Source organism: Patagioenas fasciata, chromosome 5 (genome assembly GCF_037038585.1).
Source record: "Patagioenas fasciata isolate bPatFas1 chromosome 5, bPatFas1.hap1, whole genome shotgun sequence".
Classification (NCBI taxonomy): domain Eukaryota; kingdom Metazoa; phylum Chordata; class Aves; order Columbiformes; family Columbidae; genus Patagioenas; species Patagioenas fasciata.
Window position 1 is genome coordinate 52498018 of NC_092524.1, and position 8221 is coordinate 52506238.

Here is an 8221-nt window from a genome sequence, read left to right on the forward strand (position 1 = left end):
GTACCCATCGCCCCTTGTCCTGTCATTGGTTGTCACCGAGAAGAGCCTGGCTCCATCCTCCTGACACTCACCCTTTATATATTTATAAACATTAATGAGGTCGCCCCTCAGTCTCCTTCAAGCTAAAGAGCCCCAGCTCCCTCAGCCTTTCCTCACACAGGAGATGCTCCACTCCCTTAATCATCTTTGTTGCCCTGCGCTGGACTCGCTCCAGCAGTTCCCTGTCCTTCTGGAACTGAGAGTCCCAGAACTGGACACAATATTCCAGATGCAGTCTCGCCCTGGGCACGTCACTTGCTTTCCACTCAGCAGGTGCACGAACGCCGGGCGCAGGGCCGTGGCACCGGTTGCTGCTGCCGCTGTCGGGACGGGCGGTCCCAGCCCAGGCACGGAGCGGTGCCGCCGGGGCGAGCAGCCCAGCCCGGGCGCAGCGCCGCTCCGCTCACCCAGGGGGGCGCCCCCGGCTGCGGGTTCCTGCGGGGTCAGCTGTGGCAGCAAGTCACCCAGCTGTCGTGTGCGATGTGTCACAGTGCCACTGTGACAGCCTCCGCTTTGGAGTCTGCTGTTTTAAAACAGGCCCTGTTAAAAATGAAAATTCAATCGCATCAGCAGAACTCGGAATTAAAGGCAACACGCAGCGAACGGCCTCGCCCGCCGGACGTGCGGCACTCCCGGCGCTGCATGGAGCACGGACCGGCCGCAGCCGAGGCAGCTGCGCCCCGAGTCCCCGCAGCAGCCACGTCCCCGCGCAGCGCCTGCGGGGCATGGTCCGGCCCCTTACAGCCCCACGGCTGAGGGGAGCTCGAACACATTTTCGGATGCGAAAGTAAGAGCGCGGCCCCTTGTCCTCGCCCCGGCTCCGTCTCCGTCCTGCGGGCTGGACCCGACACCTCCCGCTCTCCGCTCCGTTCCCGGCGGCTCCAGCGGCCCGGGTGAGAGGCGTCGCCCGCGCAGCGCCCCCCGGCGGAGCCCCGCGAAACCGAGCCCGGCCCCGGGCAGAGAGCGGCCCCGCGGCGGAGCGGGCGCTCCCCCTGGCGGCCTCCACCGGCATCGGCCGCGCCCCCGCCGCTCCGCCCCTTCCGGCAGCGCCGGGGCTCCGTGAGGGAACCGCGCAATGTCAGCGCGGTTGTGGGGGCTGGGACTGGGTGGGTGAGCTCCCACTCGCGCTTCCGAACTGATACAGCGGCACACGGAGCAATCTGTCCGCGTGTCAGAAAGGCGTCCGTGGCAGCTGACATACACTGCTCTGGCACAGGGGAGCAGCTGAACCCCGCTCCTGTGATGTTTCATGGGCGTGGGGAAGCCAGGTGCCACATGCGTGATCTTCCCTTCCACGGCCAAAGTGTCATCGGCCTGTTCCCTGGATACAGACACTGATCGCACGGGGCTGTTCCAGGCCCAGCTGCAAGGGCAGCTTCTGCACATTTGTTCTGGAGGATCCTGCAAGAGACTGAACAAACTGTGCAGCCTTTCCACGCATGACCACTTCTGAGATAATCTGTGGCATCCCAAAGACCTGATCACTCTCTGGTTGATCATGGCAAAACCTAGCTCCCTGCCAACAGAGGAACACTGCACCCGGCCTTTGGCCAGAGCCTCTGCAGAGAGCAGGTCCTCTCAAGGGTGGGTTTTATCAGCAGCTCCATGAACCTGCTGCGAGGACCTGGGCAGGACTGCTGAACCAAGACAGCGGCTGGGATGTTGGTCATCTGGTAGCACTGACATTGGGACTGAGCACTGTTTTGCCGGTTGGGATTGCAAGGCAATGCTGCAAATCCTTATTTGCATTCCAAGCAAACTCTTTATGTGCAAGAACCCAGAATGCACAACAAATTCTAATGTTTGGGCCTCGTGGCAGAGCAGGACTCCTGCCATAAGGATAGCCTGTCAGGCCCCTGCTGCTCTCACCACAGCAATGGCGACTCGCACAGCCCCGTGCATCGCCACAGCTTTGATTTACTGTCAGCAGAGAAAGGAGGCTGGAGAGAAGCTGTGATAGTGGCCGTGAGGGTGGAACACGGGCTGCTGAGCCGTGCCTCAGCCCACACGTCTTTTGTGACACATGGAGCTGCAGCCTCCAGCACCTGCCGGCCTGTTCAACAGCTCTGCCACAGTTTGAGCCCCTGGCAGCATCTGAGCTGCAGGTGTTGTCCTCTCCCTTTGCAAAGTGTATGTGATAATGTCTCTGCTTGATGTCAGTAGCAATTGCTGTGGTGTTTGCAGTGCTAGAAACTAAGTGTCTTGCTCACAAGATTTCTGAAAAAAACCCCACAAATATATATTTTTAAAGTGTGATGCTCAGGAGGATTTGTGTGGAGGTTTCTACCTCTTTCTATAACCTACAAGTAAAAAAAAATTAAAATAAAAAAGAAGGCAAATAATTATTACACCTCCTCTGTCCAGCCTCCCTCACAGAAATAAAACCAACAGCTCAGCTTCTCTGACAAGCTGTGAAGAGTCAGATAATCCTGTCCAGTTTATTCTCCACTCAGGGGCAATTTGTTCCTTTTAAACCCCTTAACAGCATTTTGCCAAACTCCCATCAGAGAAATTGTGATGTGAGCTGTACAAATATTTACTGAGCCAGCCCCACTCTGCTCCCCGATGAATTTATTGTTCCTCCCCAGCCCCGTCAAGCATCACCACGAGTTAATCCAGTGACCAATATTATTAACACTCTGCTTTTACTTAAAGTGTTTGTTTCCAAAGCGTTTCCCTTAACAACAAGCCCGCGCAGCTGCACTCCACCACCACTAAAATATCCCAAAATATCTCGCTACTCACGGACATAATCAGGGGCACCGACACCTAAAAAGAAAGCCAGGCCCCAGCGAGGATCGAACTCGCGACCCCTGGTTTACAAGACCAGTGCTCTAACCACTGAGCTATGGAGCCGCCGTTCAAACGTGTTCCCGATTGTGTGTAACGGCCCGGCAGAACCTTTCCCGCCGCCCCCTGCCGGGTTCTCCCCCCGCCGCCGGGCGCTTGCGCCCCCCGGCCCCGGTGGAGAGGGCCCGACCCAGGGAGTGGCGCGGCTGGCGCCACCGGGAGGAGCCCGCGGCCCGCCGGAAGGAGCCCTCGGTCGGCGGGTAGCTGGCGGCTGCTCCGTCTCGGTCGGCAGTGCGGGGCGTCACTGGCGGCGCTTCTAGCCAGGACCCGCCGCAGCTGCCTGAGGAGCGACCGGGCCGCGGGAGGGGTGTTCGCCAACCGGGAAGTATAACTGGTGGGAAATGCACACAGTCAAGCAAAAAACCAAACAAACAAAAAAAAACCCAAAAAAACAACAAAAAAAACAACCAACGGAAGAGGAGAAATCAGAAGCAGGTAAATGTTTGAATGTTTGAAATACAACCTGAATTTTTACAGGTTTGGGAGTAAAAATTGTCATAATAAAGCAGTATAAGATGGTGCAGGGTGTTTTTTTCTGAAAGGGCCGGGTGGTCCTGGGAGGCTTAAAAAACGCTGCTGAAGGGCAGAGGTATCGCCCTGGGGCTCAGTGAGCATCACTTGCTGCGTTACCCCCAGGCAGCACTAAGCATTAACCTTAGAGAAGATGTCTAGCTGTTTCTCTCACCTGGTACCTGCAAACTGCCTTCAGAGATGTTACGGAGTTCAGAGCTAGAAGCTGGAAGCTTTAGCTAACAGCTACAAGGCTGGAGGTGGCAATGGTGCAGGACCCATGAGTGTGGCACACCCAGCGCAGGGGCCAGGCACCGTCACCCCAGCAGCACACGGGAAAGCAGGTGCCTTGGAAAGAGCTTGGATCGCTTATGGCTGGACTGAATTCTGAGGGGTTTTTAAACTGCATGAAGATGAAATTATTTCAATTCCTGTCATATGCCTTTCAGAAGGCAATATCCAGGGCCCTGTCTTGCTTTTGTAGTAATATCTATTTCTATAGAATTTAGGCTCAGATCAGTAGGCGGGAAGGGGGATAGCTCATAAACCTGGCTTGGCTTAGAGAAGTTTTAAAATGAATGTTATGTAATGGAAATAAACACCAAAGTTCACAGTAGGATCAGGGCCTGCAGTGCTCGAGGCGCTAGATGTCTAACTATGTGACTTCTGCCCAAAGGATTTTCTCACATTAAGCCCTGATAGTTTGTAATAAATGACAGCAGTAAAATATGAAATTAAACTCTGAACAATTATTGCTAATTCTTGGAAAACAAAGCTCCATGGAGCAGCTACATAGTAGACAGAGTCAACAAAGCAACAGGGGGCAGGTCCATTTTCTTCACTGAATGATACTCATTACATGGGTATGAATTCAAATTACTGTGGAAATATTCTGTGAAGATAAGTATTTAAATCCACTAAGAGTTTCTTCTTAATTCTGTAGTAACTCTGGAAATAACAAGGAAGTCTAAGTTGTATTTCTAGTCATCAAGACAAAGATATTCTTGTTAAAATTACAGATCTGTCTATTAATCAGCCCTAATTTGCTGTGTTGTTTCTTGCTAGGGACACGTCTCCTCTGAGATATCATACTTGATAATAAACAAGGTTGCAGGCTTTTCAATCTTCAGAGCTATGATTACTGCCAGTGGCAGCTTTAATACTTTTCTAGATGGCATTGAGGGATCTCAGTAGAAAATTTTATAATATATGTGTGTGCACGTGTGTTTCTATGTGCAAGTGTGTGACACAATGAAAGTTTAAGAGAACGGTATTGCAGAAAACAAAAAGCATTCAGATTATTCATTATTGACATGATTAGTTGTTAAACTCCGGAAAACAGAAAAAATCCTATTACATTGTAAAAGACTCTTCACCTTCCTCCCGTGTGCCCCTTTCCAGCCTGAGTTACCACATGCCCATCTGTGAACTTGGGAAAGTCATTGGAAACCCCACTGGAGGCTGTCATGCAAGTACATCAATGCAGAAGTCCGGAACATATTTAAGCATTATTAAAACAACACATACCTTCCCCTCCCCTTCCAAAAAAAAAAAAAAAACCAGAAAAGAAAAAACCCTGAAACACCCAAAAAGCCCAACCAAAAAAAAAAAAAAAGCTTTATGGAAACTCGTTACATGTTACCATATCGTTTTCTTAAACCTATTGTGTTCTGCTACAGTACATCACTGCTAAGGCATAACAACTAAAACAGATTCAGGGAGGTTTGTAAAGTCCTGATGGGGATGGAGCTGTCAGTCCTGGGGCAAGAGCTGCCCCAGATTCCAGCTATGGGACAAAGGGACCCTCTGAACAAGAATAATTGTACTGGGTTTAGTACTCAAAATGCTTACACCCTTAAGAAAGACAATCTTCAAGAGCTAATGGGCACTTACACTGATTAAATTAACCTGGGGAAAGCAGACAATTGTATACTGGAAAAAAAAAATAGTGATACAGAATGCCGCTGATAATTTCTTTAGGGGCCAAGACTCACAAAGACGGGATTGTACAAAGCCGGTGTGAGAGCTGGCGGCACAGCTGGGGCAGGCGGCACTCACCTCATTTCAACAGGGACTGACTGCGGGGCGATCCGTGCGATACCTGAGGAGCGCAACTCTGGCAGCGGCAACACCTATCAGTGCAAGGGGTAAAGTGTTTGCTACACAATTAAAAATAAATTCTTACCTCTCATGTCATCATCTTAAATGACTGAAATTAAGGGTTTTTATCTCCTTGCTTCTAGCCTCATTTGCAACAATAGGACAAGACTGACTGGTTTTAATTTGGTCCTGCAAGACGTGCACTGAAACCCCATAGTAGGAATACTGAATCTTGATCAAGCAGCTACTTAGTCCAAAAATGAGTGGCAAAGTCAGAGGTTAATTAATTCAGGATAAGGGAATGGACCTGTTTCTCAAAGTGGAGCTAATTGTGCTTTAAAATTTTCATGTGCTGGCACTTTGTTGCTATGTTCACATCACTTCAGGGAATGTACAGATCATCTCTAAAAACCCTTCTGATTACTATAGAAATACGAATCAACAAATCAATAGATCAGTTGCATTTGTACCAGTACTCTTCTATTCCCCTGCACTGTTCTATTTTATCTCTTCCCCCATCTTTCAAATACATTTTCAGAGCCAAACCAGCATCTACTCAGCAATATTCCTTTAAACACATATTCTTATTTCACTTCAGTATTACTGAATATCCCATCTTTTTATAACATGGCAATTCTTTGCATATGAAGTCTAAAAATGCTTGTCTAACTTAAGCTGCCAAAATCTATTATTGCAGTAATCACTCCCTCACTGGGTCTGTACATCAGTGCCCGAGCTGGGAAACTCTCTGTTTCTTCAGTGCATTAGTATTGACAAAGCTAGTCCTTCAAATACATTTTTAATAACCTTTTTATATGGTGCAATATCACTGAAAGTTCACTGCATTTATTTTTGTCAGTTCAGAACAGTGGGATTTAATATGAAAGGATTGAAAAGATTTTTCTGTTAGTGCTCTTCACTTTAAGGGCCCCAAAACATTAATGCTGTGAACGTTCAAATTCTGGCCTGATAAGTAATCTGGTTTTGCACATATTGCAGTTGGGCTAATGGGAAAAACCAGAAAAGGAGCTTTGTGAATCGGGAGCACTGCCAAATTGCAGGGCTCTCCTCTAAGGTCGATGATTTTTCCTTCTTTATTTTTTTTTTTATTTTTTTAATGTCACCATACCAGAGCAGTGGCTTAAGGCCGCCTTTCATGTCACCTGAGACATCAAAGGGAGGTACTGAGGATCCGCCTTTTTACAGTTTCCACCTTTTTCAGGTGCTGACACCCACACCTAATGAGTACAACATACTGCAAAACTAGCATCCCTGTGCAGGAGCAAGACGCTAGCCTGTCCTGTGTCGGAGGCTCCAGCTTATGGCTTTCCAGCGCTTAGAAGCTTTGAGTCTGCATCTAGTCACATGTAGCCACAAGGTAGGCATGCTCATGCCTTGGACCATGGATGGGTCCTGCTCCTGAGCTCACCAGGCCATGGTAGGCGTTGGACCTCGTGACATGGGGCTGTGGGTGGGGGCAGTGGTGCTTGGCAGTGTGTTCCTCCCTTACATCGCATCCAGCTTGCCCACAGCAAAGCCTCCTGCAGTGGGAACCTGAAGTGCCAAAAGAGAACGTTCTTGCCGCAGCTGTGATGTAAATGTCTGGCCAGTAAGTCTCCCATCAATGAGGAGGAGTCAAGACCAAAGGAATGAGTCTGCAGGATCAGCATGTGAGGCTCCCAAGATCCGCCCCAGCCGATTTCCTAAATTCCCACCAAAGTAAGGGAGGAACCAGCTCTGAAGTGGTAAGTCAGGTGGTCACATCTCTGAAGCTTTGTGCACCTCAGCAGTCATCAGTGGGGCTGGCACCAACTGGGCATCTTACCAGCAGTCTGAGCAGATGGGCCAAGGAATGAATTGATTTGCCCTGCACATTTATAACATTGGTTACCTTTGGTCAGGGGTGAGGTCCTTGGAAGAGGACATGATTTTGACATAATCCAGTGTCTTTCAAGAACATGAAATTCATTTTCCAGCTGTCACTCAGAATTAATCTATTCATGTGGAGGGGTAAAATTTAGTTCTGTCACATTACACAGCTACGAAGATCACCTGTGTGCTCACAGTGTCGGTCCATTTCCTGAACAAAGAAGGAATTTCCCGAGAATGGACCAAGAACTGCTTCCTGCAAAGGGACAGCCACAGTCTCTTTGTTTCCCATCACAATTTTTAAAGTCCCTTTACCTTTTCCTGTCTTTAATTCTTTCTGTTTTCACCTCCATTATTGGTTTATCTTTCCATTAGGAAGGTAGGCCAGGAGGAAGGGTCACTGGGCAGCTCCATTGTGTGTATGAAATAATACTGTAGCAAATGAAAACACCAAAACAAGTTTCTTTTTTTTTTTTAATAGACAGGCTGGTAGGAAATGAGTTCCCTATGGGACAGGGCTGAGGAGAGTGGAGTTCATAAAAGATTTTCCACACCATTTCGTAGCTATCCAGTTAAGAACAGGCATCAAGCTACAGCAAGGGTCAACATGTAATTTTCTCTGACACAGAGTGCATGCTGCTCATGCCATTAAACCATGTCAAGGTAATGCAGTGAATATTACACTGACTTGCCAAACTGCATTAACTGTAATGCTTTCTCTCCAAGACTTTAAGGTGATGCCTCTTGGAATAATAGCTGCATGAGGCTGCTGGGAAATCTGACCAAGTATTAGCATCTTTGCAAAGGCTTGAATCCTTCAGCCTTCTTGAAGCAGAAAAAAAATCTCCCTGTG

General features: G+C 48.8%; 1 long non-coding RNA gene and 1 other non-coding gene across 3 annotated transcripts; one reads left to right on the forward strand and one right to left on the reverse strand.

Annotated features, from left to right (window-relative positions):
- Positions 1–2822: 2822 nt before the first annotated feature.
- TRNAT-UGU (transfer RNA threonine (anticodon UGU)) lies at positions 2823–2895 on the reverse strand. The gene has a single exon. It is a non-coding gene; the product is annotated as a tRNA-Thr (tRNA).
- A 175-nt stretch (positions 2896–3070) lies between these two features.
- LOC139828021 (uncharacterized) lies at positions 3071–6895 on the forward strand. 2 transcript variants are annotated; one of them, XR_011739186.1, is made up of 3 exons: positions 3071–3324; positions 5380–5546; positions 6706–6895. It is a non-coding gene; the product is annotated as an uncharacterized lncRNA (long non-coding RNA). The 2 variants fall into 2 exon arrangements; XR_011739187.1 differs by having other exon boundaries at positions 6722–6895.
- The last annotated feature ends 1326 nt before the right edge of the window (positions 6896–8221 follow it).